This window comes from Pongo abelii, chromosome 6, assembly GCF_028885655.2.
Source record: "Pongo abelii isolate AG06213 chromosome 6, NHGRI_mPonAbe1-v2.0_pri, whole genome shotgun sequence".
Lineage (NCBI taxonomy): Eukaryota > Metazoa > Chordata > Mammalia > Primates > Hominidae > Pongo > Pongo abelii.
This window is the reverse complement of record NC_071991.2, coordinates 91,833,506-91,858,509: the sequence shown is the minus strand read 5'-3', so window position 1 is coordinate 91,858,509 and position 25,004 is coordinate 91,833,506. Positions and strand designations below refer to the sequence as shown.

At 33.4% G+C, this 25,004-nt stretch overlaps 1 long non-coding RNA gene across 1 annotated transcript in view; it reads right to left on the bottom strand.

Annotated features, from left to right (window-relative positions):
* Positions 1-324: 324 nt before the first annotated feature.
* The window catches only part of LOC134761779 (uncharacterized), a 236,347-nt gene continuing 211,667 nt past the window's right edge, over positions 325-25,004 (bottom strand). Inside the window, exons 2-3 of the long non-coding RNA XR_010140892.1 lie at positions 13,747-13,811; positions 325-476 (exon numbers count right to left, since the gene is read on the bottom strand). This is a non-coding gene — a long non-coding RNA (uncharacterized LOC134761779). The remainder of the gene's footprint in view (positions 477-13,746; positions 13,812-25,004) is intronic.

Here is a 25,004-nt window from a genome sequence, read left to right as displayed (position 1 = left end):
AAACTAAGATGAATGGGAAATTATATCCAAAGCATCTGCTCTCAGTGTTGCTCTGATTGGACACAAAGGCATGAACAAGTCATGCAAAAGCTTAGTTCTCACAGAAAACCATGCAAGTCGGGTGCCCTTTTGCCAAAGGAAGAGTAATGTACTAAATTTTGAAATGGTCGGAAAATTAAAGAGAATCTTATAGATGATGTGATACTAAAACATCTGTGCATTTTGGGTTTTATATCTTGTGCACATTAAATTTTAAACAGGGCGATCACAGAAGGTATATCAGTTATTGCCACAGAGTGCTAAGTAAAAACAACACAGTAACATACAACAACACATGTTTATTTAGCTCACAAGGCTGGGGGCCTGTTACAGGATGCTGATCTAGGCTAGGCTAGGCTGGGTAACTTAGCTCTGCTCCATATGTTTCTTGTTCTCCTTCTGGGATTGATGGATCAGCCTGGATATATTCTTCTCATCTGGATAGCAGAGGTGCAAAAGGGAAGATTTAATATTACAATTTTTTTTCAAGCAGAAACAATCTATATAACATCCATTGGCAATTCACATGGCAAAGGCTAAAAGTCAAGGGAGCTAGCAGGGAGTGTAGGTAAGTACACAGCACTTGTGCAGGTGGGATGGGGGAATGCATGTTTCTAATCTGTAATATACCATAGAAATCCCTTCTGAAAATAGCTCATTTAAACAAAGAACAATGGAACTAAGGAAGCAGAAAGCTGTGCTTATATTGGACAAACAGCATTACTGGAAGAAGTAACATCAAAGAGCAAAGATACAGAGTTGGGAACATGACATTGATGTATTCAGGAGCTAGAACAGCTTGACTGCAAAGCATAGTATAGAAGAGTCACAGAGGTTAAAGAAGACTAGTCTGTGTATGACATTTTGTTCATTGTAAGTTGTTTGATATTGATTCTGAAATGAGTAGTTTCTGAAAACTTTTGTATGGAATAACAGGTTCCTTCCAAATGATCACCATAACAGCTCTTTCAAGAACAAAATTTTGAAAGCATAGCTGGCACCAGCAAGACAAGGTTGGAGGCTAATGCAGAAATTTAACTAAAGGGATAATGAAAGAAAGAGTGAATAGAGTGAGATTTGGTATATTTTGTCATTCTTCTCATCTACAAATATTTATTGATTACCTACTACGTGCCAGACACTTTATCTAGCTTATATCTAGAGAATAGATTATGAAGGCATGTAGAATTTGCTAATGAATTAGATATAGGAGTAGGAAAAAGGAGTTAAAGACATTAGCAAGGGCTTTGGCCTGAGCAACTGGGGTGGATGGAGTTGGAGAAGGCTCTGGGAGGAAAAGGTTCAGGTACAAAGAATAGGTGTCTACATTTTCTCATGCTGAATTAATGCTAACTACCCAAGGAGAGACATCCAGTAGACAAATAGTTGCATGAGTTTAGAGATCAGGAGAGAGGCCTGGGCTAGAGATATAAATTTGGAGCCATCAGCCTGTAAATGCATTTAAAGCCATGAGAGTAGATGAGATCAGTAAGGAGTGAATGTACAGAGAGAAGATAATTATGAACTAAAATCTAGTACATTCAAGCACTGAAAATCAGGAAGATGAGGAGAAACTCCGAAAACATAATGATAATTGGCTAATTGAATAGAAGAAAAATCAGAAAATACGTTGTTCCAGAAGAAAAGTAAAAAGAGTTATTCAAGGAAGAAGAAGAAGTCAACTATAACAAACAGAGAAATGCCATGATTTAGGAGAGGGAAAGGAGCCTCCAGATTTGGTGAGGTGTCAGATCAAGCACCTTAACTGTGTACAGCTGCTTCACCAAATCTGGAGTTTCATTTATATCCTAAATCTTGGGCTTGTGTGTTTTAACAAGAAAAGATTTTCACTCACAGCACAAGAAAAAATGAAAAATGTTGTATTGAACCTGTATTTTTTAAGCTGAAAGAGTGTAGATATGTTTGTTGACATTAAATATTTCTAATTATTATCATGAATAGCGGAATATATTTAACGCGGTAGAAAAATAATATTCTAGGTTATTTCCTTAATAACTTTTTCTAACTTCCAACATCATAGACTCTATTTGTTGAAAATGAAAATTAATCATAAGAAGAGAATATGGGCTGGGCATGGTGGCCTATACCAGTAATCCCAGCATTTTGGGAGGCCAAGGCAGGAACATCACTTGAAGTCAGGAGTTTGAGACCAGCCTGGGTAATACAGTGAGGTACTGTGTAGTAACAACAAAATATTAGCTTGGTGTGGTGACATGTGCCTATAGTCCCAGCTAGTGGGGAGGCTGAGGCAGAAGGATTGCTTCAGCACGAGAGTTCAAGCCTGCAGTGAGCTATGATTGTGCCAATGCACTCTAGCATGGAAGACAGAGCAAGATCCCATCTCAAAAAAATTAAATGTTTTTTATATTAAAAATTTTTTAAAAGAGAAATACGAAAGCGATATCAGACTGAAATATTCTATGTATTTAACTCAAGTTGAAAGCTTTCCTTGCTTCCTTTTGCATAAATGACAGCAGAAAAAAGGAGTTAAGTAATGACAGCCAATCAAAGAACAAAGGACTTTTTTTCACTACATAATACACATCCTTCCACATGACCCGTGAAAAATAGAAATAGACCATATACTGAGTATGTAAGACAACAAGCTCAGAGAAGATTTAATGAAAGGATGTAGCAGGAAAAAAGATGAGTAGAAACTGAAACCAGCTCTTTGAGGTGGTACCTTTGAGTCTCTCTGATACAGTCCTCTCTCGTGTTACGTGGTACACATGAGGACATCATTTTTCTATAAGGCTGACGTGTTTAATGATAATAAGTAAAGACGAGCTGGAACTGAAATCCGTAACATGACTTCTGACAAAGAGTGTCAAAACACACATGGGAGATCCAATCTGAGTAGCTAAAAAACAACAGATCCCATATATGGACTTATACTTGCTCTTCAAGCTCTCCAAATCCCACTGAAGATACCTATGTCATGGAGGATTATTCTACATATTAATTTATTAAGTCATGGAGGATGATTTTATTTATTATTCTGCCTTAATATGATTTCTGCTGAGCACATTGAAGATATATATGTTAAATATTTTATTGTCACCAAAAAGTATTAGCAGTATTGCCTTTGATGAAATTACTTAAACTGAGAACCAGTTTAAGATTACTTTTAAAAATATGTAGTATTTCATTCAATAATTCTATTTTTTGGCTGCTATCATCTAGAAACACATGGAAATACATGTTCATTTGTACTATGGAAACAAGTTATGTTTTAAGAAATCATCTTTAAGACAGAAAAATCTAAAGAAAATAACTTTGAATAGTTAATCCAAATATAGTAATTGTATATACTGCTCCTTTTTGACTCTAATTATGATCTTAAACATAGATGGCTCACTAGAATGGTTAAATTTCATCAACTACCCAAATAACTATTTACAGTAAGTAGCTCAGAAATATGAAAATGGTATGCTGTAGAGAATATTGGAAATAACTTTTTGAGGAATCAGGTTTATAGTTGGTAAATTTGAGCTAAAGTTATTAGTGTTGCTATTGAATGATGCTTATGATATTTAAAATTTTTGTCAGTGCTTCCATAGTAATATCTTAAATTAATCATACTAAAAAATGCCAAGAATGTCTGCTGTATCTATGATGGCATACTGTGTGTAAAAATAGAGATTTAATTTTGGCTGGTATGGTTGCAGATAAGTTTGACAACCCCTTCAATATCTTTTGAGACAAGAACGTCAATTCTTCAAATTTTATCTGAGCCCTGGAGCCCTCTGTTATTAATAAACAAGTACAGAAGATCACAACCTGTTCAGGCTGAGATATTTTAAAGTCTAAAATAGTTTCTTTTTCTACAATGTGAAGAATTATGTGTTAAATGATATCAGTCCATGTACAGCATATTTAACACACCAGATTTTTGCTCAGTTTCTAAAACAAAAGTTGTCACCCATAAACAAAAGCATGTGATGTGTCCCCAAACAGCTCATTCAACGTCCTTATTACAATTCTACTCACTTAGCTTATATTCAGTTCAATAAACATTTGAGTGACTATTTTATGCCAGGCATCAGAAACGCTTTCAATGAATTTAGAGTCTAGGGAAGAAGACTGAAAACAAAATGGGAAATTTCAATAGTGAAAAGTGCTAAGTTAGAGGTTTGCTAGCTCTAGGTTAGAACCCAGAAAAGTACTAAGTTAGAGGGTAGCTAGCTCTAGGTTAGAACCTAGAGGATTGACATTTAGCCTCTGGTTTATACTCTGTAAAAGAGTAGGCTCTGAAATCTAGACTACCAGTGAGGGAAAAAGGTAAATAAACTTATATTTAAGCATCCATTTTTCAAGATGGATTGAATGTTAGAAAAAAAATCTGAATTTTATTCACATTAAGGCTGACAATTTTTTAAACACACATGAGAAAAGCTGTCTTGTAATTTTGTGACTGTTTATATTTTTTTGGATAACTATATTAAAGATGAATACATTATGTAATAACTGCTTATAAAAAGATGCTTTAAAAATAAAGATAAGAAGTGTTTATATATAACAAACGAAGGGACAAAACAGAAATTAGAATTGTTTTTTCTATAGTTTCAATCAGCTATATTTATTTCAACTTGAAATTTAGATGGTCTTTTTCATGGGTTTAATAAAAATATAAACTAACGTAAATTATATCTTTAATAATGTCCAAAGTTAGCATTCTTTCTGTTGCATAAAACTTGCAGGTAAATAATGCTGCTTGTATTCTTTTAAGAATTTATACATAAATTAGAATAGATAACAGAAGATGTAGTGATTTAGGATAAAATAATGTGTTTTAAGGACACTGGAGAAAAGTACCTTAAACATTAATTAAAAATGTGTTTCTTTCTAGGCTGCGTGCAGTGGCTCAGGCCTGTAATCCCAGCACTTTGGGAGGCCGAGGCGAGCAGATCGCGAGGTCAGGAAATCGAGACCATCCTGGCTAACAAGGTGAAACCCCGTCTCTACTAAAAATACAAAAAGTAGCCAGGTGTGGCGGCGGGCGCCTGTAGTCCCAGCTACTCGGGAGGCTGAAGCAGGAGAATGGCGTGAACCCGGGAGGCGGAGCTTGCAGTGAGCCGAGATTGTGCCAATGCACTCCAGCCTGGGTGACAGAGTGAGATTCCGTCTCAAAAAAAAAAAAAAAAAAAGTGTTTCTTTCTTAAATGAATGAAGAAAGAAAACTTCAGAGGATTACAATAACAAATAGAGTCTATGATGTTGGAAGTTAGAAAAAGTTATTAAGGAAATAACCTAGAATATTATTTTTCTACCTCATTAAATATATTCCACTATTCATGATAATAATTAGAAATATTTAATGTCAACAAACATATCTACACTCTTACTTATATTTTCTACAAGTGTTTTTCAAAAACGGCTAAGTAAGAGTGAACACTAAAACCATAAGCTCAAGAGGGAAATGGGAAATAGGCTAAAAGGCATTAACTTTTTGGACACATAGTGCCTTGGCTTCCACACTGTTTTGGAGTCTTCCAAGCTGTGCAGCTAATATTGTTAGATGTAAGGTTTTAAATATAACTCCACTTTTTAATAAGACCATTTGTAAAAAATGTTAATTATCCCCTTTCCTATCATGTTGTTTGTGTGATTTGTAATAGATTCTAAAGGTGTTTATTGAGAAACATAGCTCAATCTGACACTTTTATGAATATATACGACTGCATGACCCCTTAAAGTAGTTCAGTATTTTATTCTTTAAATTTAAATTTTCAATATAGTAACGTATTGCTTTTTAGCACTGATTGTTAATAGTCATGTCCTCTGAGAAACCGTAGAAAAAGTGTAAACAAACAACCCTTATAACATCATTTAGCATGATTAACTTTTTAATTTTTAGATTTAACAGCACCTTTATAAAATATTTGCAATAATTACTTAAAAACTTACTTTTTCTTGGGAAGTTACTGAGATATTACACATTCTATTGAACAATATGACATTATATATTATAAAATCTATTTGATTTTGATATACTGAAAAGAAATACAAGAAGTTTCCAATTAAACCATAATGAAAGTCTATAACATCATCAGTGTTAAAATCTTGATTCCAAAGATAGTTTTAAGAGAAGTTAATTCTAGATTTGATGAAACAGAGCCATAATCAAAGCAATTATAGCTACTTAAATAAATGGCAGAGATTGGTTAACTTCCTCTTCTTTCTGCATTACATTTCCTGCTCGTCATTGCAATTGGTTATAGTCATGTGACTGAGTTCCTGACTGAGGGCAGCAGTAGTAATATATTATATTTAAGGGTCTAGTTCCAAAGATCTCCCCTATGCAATCAATCATCCATGTTCTTCCCCTTCTGCCTGCTGAATGTGAACACTCAGGAAAGCTTGGAAGTCATGTGTGGAAGACTGCAAAAAATTGGAACTCCATATGACAGCATGAAACAGAACACTCTGTCCCCCAGTCACCCAGAAGAGCAGTATGGGATTGCTGCTTGAAAGATAACACACTTTTCATTGAATTAAGTTACTGGATTTAGGGATCCATTTACTGCAATAGTTATCATCCTAGTTAATATAATTCTCCATATAATATAATTATTCCTTATGTTCGCACCCTGTGGACATAAAGCACCTTACTAGTATAATACATATTCTGAAAATGTAAGATTCAATCTTAAGAGTGAAAAGCAGGGGCTGTTCAGCTCCTTCTCAAAGTGCTAATGAACAAATAACAGAATTGGAGAAATGTCAAGAAATACCTATTAATAGCTATTGCATGCAAAATAAGGCACTAGTTGCTGCAAGAGTACAAACTATATCTAGAGAAATGCAAAGCCCAATTGCAATTATAATGCAGCCTACTTATAAGTATGCATAAAATGATTAAGAAACAAGAGCAACAAACAAAAGGCCTTAAGCCATTATAGCTAGAGAGAATATTTGTCAGAGTGTTATATAAAGAATTACAGAGAAATATCTATTAAAGTTAGAGAAGGAAATAGAGTGAAAGAGAGAGAGACTGGGAGAAATCACATTTTGGGAGAAATAGAGACTTCACATTCTCTTGATAGATTTTGTGAATTATAAATATATGTAACTTTGCTTAATCTATATAATATGCTCATAAATTTATTCTTTTATGAAGTATAATATTAATATCTTATAGGACACATAGACTTCATTGAGCAGTTTGCTGCCATTGAGAAAAATAATTAAAATATTTTCAATGAATAGAAAGAGCATTTACAATGTATTACAAATGCCTTCCTACCACTACCACAGAGATGGACAGGCATTCCTCAATAGCTTAGTGGTCAATTTTGGGCAGTTTGAAATACAAAGGTTAATCTCATTAGATTTCTTGAAATTAAAAACTGTGGGAGTAAGAAGAGAGATGTTATTAGTGAAGTTTAGGGAATATATAAAACATTGAAACTCAAGAGTTTCTGCAATTTGTGTTTCAAAAAATCGGATGTGACCTATCATATATCTATGTAATATATGGATATCAGCCACTATATGCTAAGTTATACTATGGTAACAAACAACCCCTAAATTTCAAGCACTCAAAACAACAAAGGTTTTATTTCTGGTTCACACCATGACACACCCCTTCCTTTTGCCAATTCCTGCCTCAATTGGCTGCATTTTTAGTTTTGTATCATCATTGCCTTCCCCAGGGAAGACGCTACTCTCTGGAACTGTGGCAGAAGGCGAGTGTGGCAATTCAGAAGATGGTTCTTAAAGCTTCGTTTGGAAGTGATACACGTATTAGTTTTACTCGTATTTCATCAGCCTGAACTTGTTACATATCCCTACCCAATCACAGGATGCCAAAAAGTAGAATACTACCTGTCACATGCATGAAAAGCAAAGATGAAAATGTTTACTTTGCAGCATTAATAACAACTGCGTGAATCAACATAGGTCAAAAAATGGGATGAATGTGGCATATGTACTAGACTACTTAAGGAGAATTTTGACAGGAATGGAAGCAGAGATATGTCCTTTATACTACATTGTTAGGGTTTTTACCAATTTCTTCATGTTGATTATAAGAGTATTAGAATTACAGCCATTAAAAAGTCATCCAGTTAGAGCTGTAAATTAATGATTGATAATACAAATAGACATACAAAAATACATATTTCAACCGCCAATTTAATTACAGACAAGTTATTAAAGGGCATGGTTTTGATCACTTTTAATTTAATCCTTTTTGTTTTAACTGATAAAGTTGCAAGGGGAAGTTGCTAACTTCAGTGGTCTAGATGCTAAGGCATCCCTGGTCAGTTTCAGCCAAGGCTCTGGATTTCAAAGTCAGTAAATTATAATAACTGAATAAGGCAGGAACAGTTTCTGCTATGATTTCGTGTAAATTCCATTTAACAGTGCAAAATATGCTAGTGTCAAATGCATTTAAAATTATACAAAGATACCCAGTATAGTATGGTGCTTAAAAACGTTTTCCTGGAGTAATTCTGGCTGAGAACAAACTTAAGTGTCATTATTTATTACCTATATTATTTAGATAAAGCTGAGGTTAAGGTTTATAATAGTACCCCGTAGGAGAGTTGTTGTTAGGATTAAATGAAGCAAATCATGTAAAACGTTAGCACAGTACTTGGCACATTGCAAGAACGTGAACGCCAACAAGAGCAACAAAAGTAACTAATGTCTGGAATTTGGTGTTACCTCTCCAGACCACAGACTTTACTCATCTGTTCTTCAACCATGCTGAATTACTGCTATTACTATCCAGAAAGGCAAGGTGGTGTGTACTCAAGGTTGGTAAAAAGCAGAGAAAAGATCTCACTTGTGGTACCTTTTGAAAAGCCACCTGCAGGAGCCCAACACTGTTGTTTTCTAAATGGTATGGCTTTCCTCCACATCCCTTTCCTCCTTCTGAATAAAGTTTCTCCATCCGCACTTGCAAATTCAGGAATCATCTCTGAACTAGTCCATGTGAATATATATATATATATTTTTAAGTCTTCCTAGAATGTATCCCATTCTGTCTGGTGTGTAGGCTGACTGCCTAACAGCCTGGCTAGCTCTTCTTAAATGTGTGTTTTTTCTTCCATTCTTACTAGTTTATCCCCATGTTCCAGAAAGAAAAACATAACACAGAGAGGCTAGTTGGGTGATTTGACAGGTGATAGCAGAGCATGGTCTGAAATGATTGCAAAATTATTTGTGAAGTCCCATTTGATCACATAATTTCATTCTGGACGAATGAAAGATTCATATTAATAACCATGTGAGAAAATTGGCCACTTTTGTACTTCTATCAGTTATTCATGCTAAAATCCCTATGTCTGGACTCCGTGGAGAACAAGAGTTGGACACATATTATGGGTAATCTGAAACAGCCCCATCTCCCCAGCTTCTTGCCATGCCCCCTCAATATCCAACACTTGTTAGCTCCTTGAAAGTTTGAACTTCTTTACTCAAAATAGAGCAGCACTTCTCATCATGTAACATTTATTGATTATCACCTCTTCCTCCCTGAGCTGCTTCAGGACCTCCAATTTTTAATACTGCTGCTCTCATTCTTACAGCTGATGACCTTGTGTTGGACTTATTTGAGAATGTTTCAACTTGTCCATTCTGTTCCTATCTAGTTGAGAAACATGCTTTTCAAACTGCAATATGATACACACATATTTGTTATTTATTAATAACGTTTACTCTAAATTATCACAGTATTTTTATGTGTCTCATTTTCATTCTTTGACGGATCTAGAAATTCAGGTATTTCTGCCTCAGAAAACAAAGGCATGTAATGATCTTATGCTCTATAAAAGACAAGATAATTAGAGGTGAAAGTGGAGAAGAATCTAAGAAGTCTAACAATAAACCATGTGGTCTTTGGCACATAAAAGTATCATCCTTAAAGATTTAGGAATAAAGACAATTTGTATACAAATTATCTCCTGCCACACACTATACCTTTAGATTTTCATTCAGGATGTCTGAATAGAAAATTCCTTTGATGATATATTTATATGAAAAACATTTCCATCTAATTTAATGCACTTTCTATAATCTCTGAATTTGAGAATTTAAGCATAAGTTAGACTTTAAAAAATTAAAGAATAAAGTTACATGAGTGGGCTCATATTGGTGATTTGGAATCTTGCAAATTAGATTTCCTTTCTGTTATTGCTCATGATCGATGTGCCTCAATATCCCTTTTAGTAAAATTCTGTTTAAAAGATATTTTTGATCCTCTGTTTCATGTTTAAATTAAATTCATTAGCAGCTGTCAACCTCCAAGGAAAAATGTCAACACTAATCTAGACAACATCTGAAGGTGTCAGCTTTCCTTCATTTATCTCCTGTCCCCAGAAGGTACAGAGCCATCAAATGAAAAACTGCAGGTAATGACTGCATTTGTCATTTGTTAAATGTGATTAGAATGCAGCTGCACAGGCATGAATGTTGTTTCAAGCTGCCAATGAATGATACCTGCCTTTACTTTTTTAAAGAAATAAAATAATAAATATTACAAGCCTTACCATTACTGTAGATCTGTACATGACAGTTCATTTAGTTTGTTTTTGTACATCATGATACTGTGTTTATTTGTTTCCTTGCATCTGTCACAGGAGGCACATTCCTTTGTTACCTACTACTCCTTTTTAGCTCTTTCAATTCACAAACTAGGTCATGTAAGTAATCAATAATTTTAATTCCGTTTTCTTCAGCTTATAAGAGAAACCTTAGTAAAGTGTTAAATGTCTCTGTGCATAAATTCATCCATATCTTTGAAAATAGGAGTATTGCTTAACCTTGAAGCTTTATTAGAGGATTTTTAAAATGATATAACAGAAGTGACACCTTTAAAAACAGAGGGTTTAGGAATTTTTCCATTTTTATTATTCATATTACCAGAATGTGATGTGGCTTATTATATATGTACAACAAGGTTATCCATTTATATTTTCAAGATACTTTCAGAAGAAAAGAAAATTAATCAAAAGCCAAGAAATATTTTCAGTATAATTTCATGAATTAATGCTGTTTTTAAAATTTTGGGCAGCAGAGAATAATGCTGTGTTTTTCTATATATCAAGTGGCAATGATAGAAAAGCTGAAAGAAAGCTGATATGTGTTTATTAAACTGCAATTAGTATTCATTTACTAAGTTTCTACGATAATAACAGTCATTGAATTTCAGAGCAAAAGGAAGTATTTGAAATTATTTTGCTTATTGTTTTTGATGTACACATGATTCTATTCAGGCCTTGAAAGATTAAATTATTTGGTTCAAATCCATTAGCTAATTTTAGCCAAATCTAAACTAAAATTCAGACATTCTCCCAGTAGTCTAGTATTATTTGTCCAGTATTATTTCCTATCAGCTTTTGTATTGCTGCTATTTCTATTATTTTTGATAGATGTAGCTAATATCATTGAATGTTAGCAAAATACTAGACCCTTTGCTAAGCACTTTACATGGATCCCCAGACTGAGGTAACTTCTATTATTACTCTTATTTTCAGATTGGGAAATTGAGCCTCAAAGTTCTCAAGTAACTTTTTCAAAGTCATTTGGATAAGTGGCAGAATATTCCCCCATTTAAAATGGCTTTTTCATGGTATCCAATGTTCTTGTTTTAGTAATTTGGTAACATGCAGAGAGCTGAGTAGCTATATCAAACTGTACAAACGAGAAGGCCAAGTTTTCAAGAAGATGACTTATCTAAAATCATCAGTTTAGTAAACTGCAAATACATGAGTTCTCCCAAAGTCTCCGGCACCTGGCCCCTTGCTATTTGCGTTACATCACATTATGGTGTTTTAAGTTTATTAGATGTTATGAGACAAGAATAAGTTGTCACGTTCTTAATGCGCTAATGCTGTGGCACAGAGCTAATTAAGTTTTAATTGTCAGTTAAATTCTAATTACTTAAAAATGTTGGTTTAAGAAGAAATTAAAGGTAAATATTCATTCAAAACAATGTACAATAGAAATATTTAAACAATATATGTAAGATGAAAATACAGGTAAACTTTGTTCAAATGAAGAACAGATCTGAGCTTTTATTTTAAAATCTCCAGATAAGTATTTCTTTTGATATTTGTGACAAAACAATCAATTCTTACCACAGAAAATGCAGCTTGGTCAGGCACAATGGCTTATGCCTATAATCCTAGCATTTTGGGAGGCTGAGGTGGGAGAATTGCTTAAAGTCAGGAGTTTAAAAAAATGCAGCTAAACTCATAATAAAATGTTAATTTTTTTTAATTATGCAAAAAAAATTATAGGGATTGGCTCAAAGTGCTTTTTTTATGGTCTTAAATAAAACTCAAAGAAGTTGTGAAACATTTCTGAATAAAAATTAGCATGACATTATCTAATCATAAAATATTAAAACAAGGAGAGGCTTCGTTTTAGTTGATAAAACTAAAACTCAGAAGAGTTATTGTCTTAGCCCAAGGTGTGTAAGAAAAATAGCAGAATGCGGGTTAGAATAGAATTCTGATCAGAGTTCTTTAAATGACATTTTGTTCTATTTTCTATAAAAAATTAGATGTATAGATGCAATTAAAATCAAGAGTTTCACAAAACAAAATGATAGTCATTAAACCTTTTAAATTAGATTGTTCATATTTAAATTTTCTTCAGATTCACAAGATCTATTTTTTTAAATAGAAAATGTTTATGAATTAGGTCATAAAATGTGAAATTGGTCCACAGATTTATTTGCTTTTTCTAAAGATCAGAATACAATAGATTCTGCATAATACCTAATAGACAAGTAAAAGTCCAAGCAAGCTCATTCTTTTGTAAAAATTGGCAAACTTATTCTAAAACCCATATGGAAATTCAGAGGATCTAGGACAGTAAAAATGATTTTGAAAGGAAAAACACAGGTAGAGGAATTAGACTATCTGATTTCAAAACATAATATAAAACTACAAAAGCAGGACAATGGGGGTATTGGTTATGGATGGGCATGTGGATCCATGAAACAGAATTCAGATTTCAGAAACGAATTGTTACATTTGAGGTCAATTTTTTTTTTTTTTTTAACAAAGATGCCAAAAATCCTCAATGCAGAGAAGGTCGGCTTAAAAGCCAACTAGTGCTTGAAGAATTGAAGCTGCATACGCACACATTTCACATCGACATTTACTTCACTTCTTACAGAAAAACAAAGTAAAACTGATTTGTAGACCTAAATTTAAGAGCTAAAACTATGAAACTACTACTAAAAACATAGAAAAGAAAATTTTTGTCACTTTGGGTTATGCGAACAGTCCTTGCATACAACAATAAAGGCATAATCTACAGAAGAAAAATGATAAATAACACTTTGTCAAAAGTCAAATCTTAAAAAGACTTTTTTAAAAAAACATGAAAACAATGAGAAATAATTTCAACTTATGTATAAAATGCATTTTTAAAAAATCTCTTACAACTCAATAATAAGAAAATAAATGGGTATTTTAAAAATAGATAAAAGACATTTCATCAAAGAAGAAACATGAATGGCTACTAAGCACATGAAAAGGTGCACAACATCGTTAGTCATTAGTAAAACGAAGATTCAAACCACAGTAAAATATCGCTACATACTGACTTGAATGACTATAATCAACAGGCAGAAAATGGCAGGTGTTGGTGAGGATGAAGAAATCGTAGAACGAATTTGGAAAAACAGTTTGATCGTTTCTTCAAGAGTTAAATATGAATACTCACATGACACAGCAATTTCACTCCTAGGAATGTACCATGATAAATGAGGAACACATCCATGCAAAGATCTGTAAATGAATGTTCATAGCAGTGTTAGTATCATAGCCAAAAATGGAAACAATCTAAATGTCTATCACCTGCTGAAAGAATAAGCAGATGTGGTATGTCTATACAATGGTACCCTACCCAACAATAAAAAAGAACAAAAGACCAAAAAATGCTACATCATGGATAAGCCTCAAAAACATTATGCTAAATAAAAGAAGTGAGATGCAAAAGACTATGTAATGTATGATTGCTTTCATATGAAATGGACAGTAAAGGCAAATTTATAGGGGTAAAGAATGAATCAGAAATTGCCCTGAGGCTGGAAATAAAAAAAAAATGGACTGATGGCAAACAGGCTCAAGGGAAGTTTTTGGAAAGATGACAATGTTCTAAAATTGAATTGTAGGGATACATGCACAATTCTATACATTAACTAAAAGTCACTGAATAGTATACTTACAATGAATAGATTTTATGATGTGTATATTGTATCTCAATAAAGTCAAATGTCAGTTAAATTTCTAATTAAAATTATAATGTTCATAAAGAAATAACTATGCAAATAAGAACTTCATTTATTCTGAAGTGATGATTTATATCAGTATGTTTTTATCTGGGGTGTAGGCAGTGTTTTTAAGCAAGGGCAATGATGAGAATGGAATAGTATTAGATGATGACACTGACATTGTAATGAATTGTAAAATGCTTTTCCTAACTTTCCCCTTGTATAGCTGTGCACATTGTCATCTACACATTCTTGTTATACAAGAAGACAAGTACAGGTCAAGGGATGTCACTTTATATTTTTAAACAGGAGTGCCAAGAAGGGTAAACTTTGCACAGACATTTGAACTTGTTCTTGCCAAATAAGTCAATCAAGATAAGATTATTATTTTAGTAGATGTATATCAGTATATTTAAAGAAAAGAAAAGCTGTTGTAATGCCATACTAATAATTCAGTTTTTAAAACTTTACTGACATGTAAAGGTTTATGCTCATTTGACATTTTCGTTATTGTGCAATGACTCACAGAATGTTTGATATACACATTATTAACTCTATAGAGTTAATAATACTAGAGAAAAGATAATTTAAAACATCATAGACATGCAGTCTAAGACTTTAAATATTAAATACCATATTGTATGGAAATAAAATAGAAAAATAACATTTGTTTTGCCTCTAAACTATTTTAACAAAATTACTTTAGATTAAAATTCCATTGTTTAAAAAACTAGGAAAGAGAATTTAAAAGGATACAGTCTAAAAATTAATGCAATAAAAATAGAAATACAGTCACGTGCCACAAAATGACATTTTGGTCAATGACAGATCAATATTATAACAGTGGTCCCACAAGACAATGATGACATATTTTTACTGTACCTTTTATATGTTTAGATACACAAATACTTACCATTGTGTTACTGTTGCCTACATTATTCAGTTCAGCACCATGCTGTACATGTTTGTAGCCTAAGAGCAATAAGCTGTACCATACAGCAACATATGCAGTGGGTTATACCATCTAGATTTATGTAAGTATACTCAGTGATGTTTGCACAATGATGAAATCACTTAAGGATGCATTTCTCAGAACATATTCCTGTCATTAAGTAACATATGACTGTATACTAAAAAGAAAAATAAGTTCTAAAAGCTTGTTCTTCACAAACACCGGTAAGACAGATACAGAAAGTCATCTCTGAGATCCGATAACAGCAACAGAGAGAAAAAATACGTACAAAATAAAAAATACCTAAACATAGATAAACTTTAAAAAGTTAAGAGACTAATGCATGTCGCTATTGCAATGAATCTAAAACACAAGAAAAACATATGACTTTGTAGCAAAGTAGAAATTACCAAAGTTGACCAAATAGAAAGTAAAAGACTTCAAGATAGCAATTACTAAAGAAGGCATGAGGAATAAGTAAAAGCACTATCACTGGGAAAAAAAGGCATTAAGACCAAAGGTCTTACAAATCCAGGATCTTTAAAAATACAGATAATTCAAACGTATTGAATCTTTCCCAGGCTTGATAAAAAGATGGAGAGCTTCTCATTTTATTTTATTATAACATAAATACGATTTTTATAATAAAACATGACATACTATACCAAGAAGGCAATGATAGTCCAATATTACTAATGAATATGTATGTAAGACTCAGATTTTTGTAAACCATGTTTAAAGTTGTGAAGTAGCACAAATGTTTTCACATCAAAAGAAGTGATAATTAAGAACAGAAAAGATTGATTATCCAATCTAGTCTGAGATAAGCCCTAAAACAAAGAGCATTTATTAATGACTATTAATTTGTACTTTTCAGTTTCCAAGCAAAGGAAATATTTCCTAGCATTGGGATAAAGTAAGATCAGCAAAAAAAAAAAAAAAAAAAAAAAATTAAGATAAAAATCTGTGGCATTCTAATAATGCGATCATTTTAAACATAATTTCTCTAGCCCTCAGGAACTCAGGTACTGAAAACTTTTTGACAAACAAAAAATATCTCTGATACGGTGTTGATTTTCTCTTACTCAGTTGAGATCAGACATGATTAGGCAAAGTGTCTCTGAACCACCTTAACTGTTTCTTTCTTCCTTTAAACAGCAATGATCTCCTTTAACCTCATTTTCTCCATCAAACCTAGAACTCACATACTCTCAGTCAATTATGCATTTACCAAAAGCACAGTAACCAATACCTGGCTCTTTATCCAAGGATATTTACATTCTAGTTTTTTATGTCTTGAGTATCTCTTCAATGGTATGGAATGAACAACTATGTCTATTGAGATAAGAATATGTTCAAATACCAGGAAGCCAGAAAGGAGAGAATTGCCTGAGGGAAGTTTTTCATTTTCTTCTTAAAAAAATCTCTAAATTACACTTCCCAATTAAGATCAAACTTGTAGTTACAACGTCTTTAGTACCTTTCATGTGGTTTACTGTTTGTGGTACAGAAGAAGAGGAGAAAAGGCAATAAAATGAAGACTGATTTTAATACCCTCCTATTTTTCCAAGTAGGAAAAGCAGCCAAACCTATTTTGGAATGTAGAGTCCTTTTGTCAGTAAAGAGCAAGAGCAAATCTAGGGCCTTAAATTTCTCTGTTCTTCAGTCTACCCATAGTCCATGTGAGAGACACTGGGAATACAAATATAAGATATTGGTTCCCGTGGAATTACAGTAAATTTAAACTATTAAATTTGCACTTGTGGAATTTACAGTCCAGTAAACGAGACAGACCTTTAAATATAAGTCGTAGTCATTTTCATAGAAGCATAAACTCAAAATGCTATGAGAAGACAAAAGAAGGGTGCTACGTATCACGTTCATAGGTGAAGAAAGGGAAAAAGTTTTGGAGGAGAATATAGTTGAGTTGAATCTTGAAGGAAGGGGAGGATTTAGGTCTGCGGAGAGGATATATTACAACATGGACAAAGGCACATGTCCAAAGAGGAAGTCAAACAGCATCTGACTGAAGACTGGCCCTGCTCTCTTGTTCTGTGCCTTGCGTTACTTACTGTTACATACATAGAATCCTTGCTTTTAAAGAATGTGGTTCTGTACTGTGTGGTTTTATTCCATTAGCATAAAATTCAGGCCATAACAGCAGTGGTGTGTGTAGGGAAGGTTGCCTGTTCACGTAAAGATGCCTTCTGCTTTAGAGGGTATATGCTTTTAAAAGGATTTGGAAATAGTCCAATTTTTTTTTTTCGCTGACTCTGTTGTCTGCATAGTGAATTAGGGAAGACAGTGCTGGTCCTGCTAGATTTTATCTTAATCTCCACATAGATCCTTTTATTACTTAATGCTCTTCAGCAATGGACCAGAAAGAGATGCCAGAGTGTCTGTTTTTTTCCTTGCTTTGCTTGTTTTTGGAGTGCTCATATGTGCAATAGATTCACAAACAGCAGGTTTTAATCTACCTCTTTGAAAGAATGACTTTAAAATGAACCGTGCTTTGTGCTTTTAATTTAGACATACTACCTGTCAGAGTGACCTAATATTTATGTTTGTGTGTGCGTACGTATATACATATTGAGTTGGTGCAAAAGTAATTGCAGGTTTTGCCATTGAAAGTAATGGCAAAGACTGCAATTACTTTTGCACCAGCCTAATATTTACAACTAAATATATATGAATGTTTATGTATGTATAAATGTATATAAATGTTTATAAATGTATGTAATATAAATATATACCTAAATTAGCATAAAATTAGCATTATATCTATTTATGATCGACAAACCTCTGCAGGTGTGATCTCAAAAGCCTCTTTTTATTTCTCAGCTTTGATAGGAATCCATATTATAAAAGGGATCACCTCAGGGGTGCTAGGTAAAGGTGGCTGTACCCGCTAAATATATATAAAATATGAACCTGATTTACAGGTGGAAAACTGCAAGAGCGTTCTATAGAGTTAAAGTTTGAGTTTTAGATATGGGTTAAATATGAAGGTCTGTTCCAGGCTTTTGTGTTTTAAAAGAAACCCTTGCCATCTCAAATATCTGTCAATAAATCATTGCAACCGGAAACTGAGCCACCAAATTTAATTTGAAATAGACTTCTGATGATTTAACAATTTGCCTATATAGAATAATGATAATATACTAAGCTCTGCCTGAAATAACAGGTAAATGCTGGTGCCTTTTTGTACTTTTTTTCCCCAAGTGGGCTGTATATTTTTACACAAATTTTCCTCTTTTTAAAATGTCAGCACATAGCTACAGGATAGATTGTGGCCTTTAGTAACATACTGGGTTCTTTAGGGTTTGCTTCGTATAATTTCTTCTTTTCCCTTTTGTACTTTACATACTTAACACTCGCATGCTAATATTAGCACTAATGCCTGAGGCCTAAATAGCAATAATTGCTGGATGACATACTGGCTTCTATTTAAGTTGACAACTCAATAACTTGACATATGCATTACATCTCTATTACACTGGAATATAAATGACACTTTATAAAGCACATTTCTTTTATATTTAGTTCACTGACTGATCAGACTGGAGCCTGTGCTCATCACGTGTCTGTTAAAGACTAGTGAATGTGTCATTACTTCTAAGTCCTTGCCAGTGACAGATAATGCAATCACAGAAAGCTGTATTTACAGAGAAATGTTGGGGTTGTGATAATATTATCGTGTTTTTTCGACAAGTAAGAGTCCAATATATTTTTACAGTTTTTTCATATACATACTAGAAAAAGTCTTTCTAAGTATAAAATACCATACTTAAGAAGTCAACCTGAGATATAAAGTATAACTTTTATAAGTCCATTTTATTTTTAAAACAAAAAATAAAAGATGTTCAATAAACAAATCTACATTACAAATTACTAATTTTGGGTTTTAGCCATTTTGTTATGGCAGTATTTCAGTTGGCAACATGTAAAGCATAATAATTATAAAACACCTCTATTGTTGGTCTCAAAATCTCACACAATCTGGAATGTTTCAATTCATCTTAAGGTATAATATAAATAGTGTGTTAAAATATGAATGCTGTTTCTTCCCTTCCATTGTTTATTCTCCTTCCCCTCCTCCCCGTTTGCTCTCCCCTTTCTTCTTCTCCTGTGTCAGCTCTACCCTCTCCTATACATAACTCTTTTCTTTTCTCTTCCAAGAGACATTAGTCAGTGATAGTAATGATGGCAGGCATAGGGGTTTTTGCAGAGTGAGAAGTGAATATGGCCAGAGGTGGCCAGTAATAGTAGCCACTGCGATTGCCTGTCAAGAGAATTGTTGAAGGCAGCCTGGCAGTTTGGGGAGACTAGCCACACATAGGGGATTTAGCAAATATGTAAATATGTAAAGAATAATAAGAGCCAAGTTTCTCACTCACAGAATAAAGGTACAAATGTTGGAGAGCTTTGGCATTAAAAGACTCCATTAATAATGAAAACACACAGTGGGTTCATATGACTTCTCGACTTTTAAATTCCATTCTCTGGAAAAGAGGACTAGAGACAAAAGAAATAGCTGATTTCAGAGCTGGGCCAGAAAAAGTATAATATGCATCAGGAACATCTTGTTGTGCCAATAAGGAATCTCTCGAAGAAAAATGGGAGTATAATAAAATAATTCAGAAGCCAGTTTTGTGTGGGGAGGTCCCAGTGGCCAAATAGATGATGATCTAACCATTTAATTAGATAATGATACTAATAGTCTATAGCCCATTGGATACAAGAGGAATCAATGAGTCCACACTGGTAATTTAGGTAAAAATAGTTTTACCAGTTAAATATATCTGAAAGAGAACCTGATTCACAGCTGGAGACTGCAGGATAAAATAAGTGAATGGATAAATAAATCAGAAGTGATACATGTAGAAATAATTTTTTTAAGTCACAATGTGACATCCTAGCCATAATTAATTCACACAAGATACATTAATAACTACTAAAACTAGAGTGTGACAGTGGGATGAGGAATTGCATATTTACATAGCTTCAAGTCGCCTCTGCCAAAAATACTTATTCATTATGAAGAAAAAATACAGAAACATGGCTGTCGCCATCTTAAATATGTGAACAAAGTAAACACAAGTATTAGGCAAAAAAAATTATGTGTTACCTGGTAGGATGCAATAAAAAACACATATGCACAGTATCATTTCTGTGATATTCCTGTCCCAAATGTATAACCTGGGTCTACTCATGAGAAAACATCACAGAAACCCAAATGGAAAAATAGTCTACAAAATGACAGCCTTGTAATCTTGAAAAATATGAAGGTCATTACATGAAGGAAAGATTGAGGAAGGTTCTTAAATGAAGAAATTTAGAACAATATGATGACTGGGTACACGTATGATTCTAGGTTGGTTACCATTATAAAGGACATGAAAGAGTTGAAACTTTAAAAAGGTTTATGGGTACATGCAGGAGTGTGTTGAACTTTTCTTGCACTATTCCTGCTACTTTTCAATAGGTTTGAAATGATTTCAAAACCTAATTAACACTTTTAAAGTGAAAAGGATATATTTATCTGCATTTCTAAATGCTTTTTAAAAACAATAACTTTATTGAAGTATAATTAATATATAAAAACTGCAAATATTCAATGAGTTTAGATATATGTATATATCCATGAAATCATCACCACAATCAAGGAAGTAAACATATCTGTCACCTTTAAAAGTTTCCTCCTGCCCCCCCCTTTATTTGCTAAGAACAATTCACATGATAGCTACACTTTTAACACATTTTTAAATGCAAAATACCGTATTGTTAAATATAAACGCTTTTATGAGAAGTCTTTTTTTTCTTTAACCTATTTTATTTGCTTGACATGCAATTTGTGTTTTGCCTAATTTCCAGCATATGCTCACATAAAAACTTCCCATGACATACTAATAGAGATATAAGATCAGCAACTATGGGAGGAGTGCTTTTGAACTTCCCTTTTATTTCCTTTGACCTGGACACCTGCATCCGGGATGGTATCACACTAAGTTCGTCATGACAGTTTAATAGGAAATGGCAATCTTATCAAACTTCCTGGAACTCTCTTTCCCAAGGAAAACATGGACAAACCCCACTTAAGCAAAGTTTCTTTTCAGAGTGCTTCTTTCAGTGTCCTCCAAAAGTGAATTTGTTAACAGATAACCTAAAGGGATGTTAGTTTCATGGCAGAAGGCAACAGCATATCCATATTTATTAACTGCCCTTCAAACACAGTGGCAATTTCCCATGAGACTGTGCCCTTATAAACAACATAATATAATGTCTAACACTTCACATAAGACATGTCATTAACTGTAGAGCTATCTATCATGTGGCTTGCCTCATTGTATTCATTTATTTCTTTTTTTTTTATTTTTTGCTGATGCCAAATGAACACAGAATTTCCCAGAAGGAAATAAATGGAACATCACAAAGAATAAATACACAAGGTGCACAAGGCAGTTCATGTGCCTCATAGAAAGTAAGAAGAAAGCTGGATCAGGTCAAGGAGAAAAACAAGGCTGAAGGGCACAGTGGAGCTGAATATTGGAAAAAGGCTGATGAGAATTTGGAAGTGTGTATGAATGAATGACCAAAGCAGATCAGATGACACACTTGGCTATTCTGACAGTCTAAAACTGACCATTACAACAGCCAAAAAAAAAAAAAAAGTTGAAAATTATCAAAATGAATCTAAATGACAGGTGTCAAAAGATTGTCAGTGTTCCCTAAAATGTCTGTGGAAATATGTTTTCGTTATGTTAAATTCACATCAATTTCACATATATCTGAGTACCTACTACTTCCAAAACAATGTTGGAGATAATGAAGGATATGAAAGAATGAATATGGTATAATGTCTGACATCAGAAAGCTGAAAGTCTGTGAGATGGCATTACCATAGTCTGGAGTACAACATGGTGTATTGAGTTAGCGCTGCTGATTTTTGGAACCAAATGTCTCTGAAAGGACAATGCAGAAAGCCATGGTAAAACTTGATTATGCATGTACATGTTTGCGGAAGAAGAGAAGATGTAAAAGGTCCTGTGGGTGTCACAGGTAAGTGTAAGTAGGCTACAGAGGGTTCCCATTGTAGGGTGAAAATGACTCTATAGTGGGACTGTGCAGTTTTATTAAGCTTGATCCCTGAGAAGTCCAAAAGCAACTGTGGAGTCACAGGCTGTGAGGAAAATGAAAGAGGACTACACAAGGAGGAGAAAGTAGGAGGAACAGAGAAAATACACCTGACCTCCTTCAATTTTTGCCTAAACCCAGCCTTAATAGTCCATCTGTCGTGTTAAAACTTATATTACTAATAAGGAAAAGAGGGACCCCTCACATTGTCCCTCACACTCCTTTTTTGTACACACCCCCCAAACCGTAACTGCCTAAATAAGAGTCTGTTGTTAATGCCTCCTACTACTATGAATTTTGAGGAAGTTTCTTTTAAAATTTTAAATAAAATAATTTTGAATTTATTTTCAAATATTTCAAATGCATTAAAATATGATTAAAAACTATAAGGCATAAAAACAGTTTTCATTAAAATCCTGATTCATGTAGGGATTATTTAGAACATTCTGCATTCTACCTGGGCAAAAGATTGTTATCCCTTTCTGATAAGGGAATAAGGGATAAAAAAAACCTGTCCTACATTGTCTGCAAATAAGCCCTGTTGCTCAAAGTCAAAATCACCTTGAAAGAGACCTGCTTACAAAAAATATAAACATATGGAATTTCCAATGTTGTGCTTTACTTAATCTGTTTGAACAGAAAAATAACAACATAGAGCAGGAAATATATTTTTTTCTTGTTATTTGAAGTGATTTTTTTTATTTGTTTTACTGCTTGGTCTGGGCATTTGGTTTATTAACTGTAACTCTTAAAAGCAGAGATAATTTTTGGAAAATATGAACCAGAGAGAGAAATGTAATGAAAACAAAATTAAATAAACCTTTCAAGTGCCAAAAAGAACAACAAACCCAACAGAGGTTATTTTTAAAAATACAACCGTAATATCCTGAATTTGGTCATAACCTAGAATGTACACAATCCTCCTGTTGAGTTAGTGAGGACAAATTTAACTTTAGGAATTCTCTGGGGAAAAAGAAATTGTTCATTCAAGGAATACTCCAGTTAATGTTTATTCCTTACCCTTTCCTTACCCTAAAGTCATCCATTTTTCCATTGCTTTGAAGTAGTTTATAAATTATTAGTAGTAATAACTACCATTGTTGAGTGATAATTAATCTGGCATCCTGTGAATGAATTTATTACATGTAAATTACCACAGTATATCTTCAAGCAGGCTCAAATGCACATGTGTATATCATCTGTGAGAAATTTTTTGATCAACTCCAGAATAGTGTAAAACAGTTTGGGAAAGAGTAGCTTTCAAAAAAACTATTTTACGGAAATTGAACAAATTATCTCTAATTTTGGCAATACTAATTTCACACATTTCTTTACTTTATTGAAACTTTGAGGTAACTACAGGGTTTTTAGATTATAATATTTTTCATTGACTATATATATATAATATGGATAGACTACACAATAATTATTCATTAAAAATCAGCTTCCAATATACTTCCTTAATTATTATTATTATTTTTAAAGACAGTGTCTTGCTCTGTTGCCCAGCCTAGTATACAATAGCATGATCATACCTTATTGCAGCCTTGAATTCCTGGACTCCAGTGATCCTCCCACCTCAGCCTCCCAAGTAGCTAGGACCGCAGGCATGTGCCACCACATCTAGATGATTAATTTTTTGTTTAATAGAGACAGGATCTCACTATGTTGCTCAGGCTTGTCTCAAACTCCTCACCTCAAGCAATCCTCCCACTTTGGCCTCCCAAAGTGCTGGCATTACAGGCACGAGCCACCATCCCTGCCCTCCACTAAATTTTCTATACTCTCTCATGTGTTTTATACTTTGTCATCATAATTGAGTATGGCATCAAAGAAAAATAAATATATGTAAAAGCTTTGGAACTTTGTTAATTGTTTACATACTTTTTAAAGAGTTTTATGTTGGCTATTTTATTAAACATATACCTAAATATTTGTATCTTAGAAATGTATAATACTATATGCCTAATTAATATGTTTAAATATTATTATGTGTGTGCATATATGTATATAAATTCCTTTATAATATTAAATATATTGCTCCATTGTCTAATGGCTTCTAGTTTTGCTGCAGAGAAGTCAGAAGCTATGTTGACTCTTGATTCTCTTCATGTATGTTATTTTTTCCCTTTATGGAGGTATATAGAATTATCTATTTGTTCTCATCTGTTTCAGAATTTTACAATGATGTACACTGGTGAAAGCATATTTTCATTCACTGTGCTGGTATTTGATGTGGACTTTTATTCTGGAAACATGTCCTTCAGTTATTGAAAATTCTTGAGAGATTTATTTGATGATTTTTCTTTCTCTATTTTTATCGATTCCTTTGTTATGGAACTCTCATTAGTTGGATGTAGAACTTTTGGAAATAATCCACTTATTCTACTTTCTTATCTGTATGTTCCTTTTTAATACTACTCTGTGTTTTATTCATAGTTTTTTATTTCTTTTGGGAAAGGCAGTCTAATTCATGCAGTCTTTCAACCCCCACTTGGCCACATAAGGATGGATTTTTTCTGGCAAGAGATAAACAGTGCTCACAGCTTGGGCTGGGCTTATTGCCTTGTGTGGGAATATCTTTATCTGTTTCAAACTCAATGTGCACTGCCTTGATTTGTT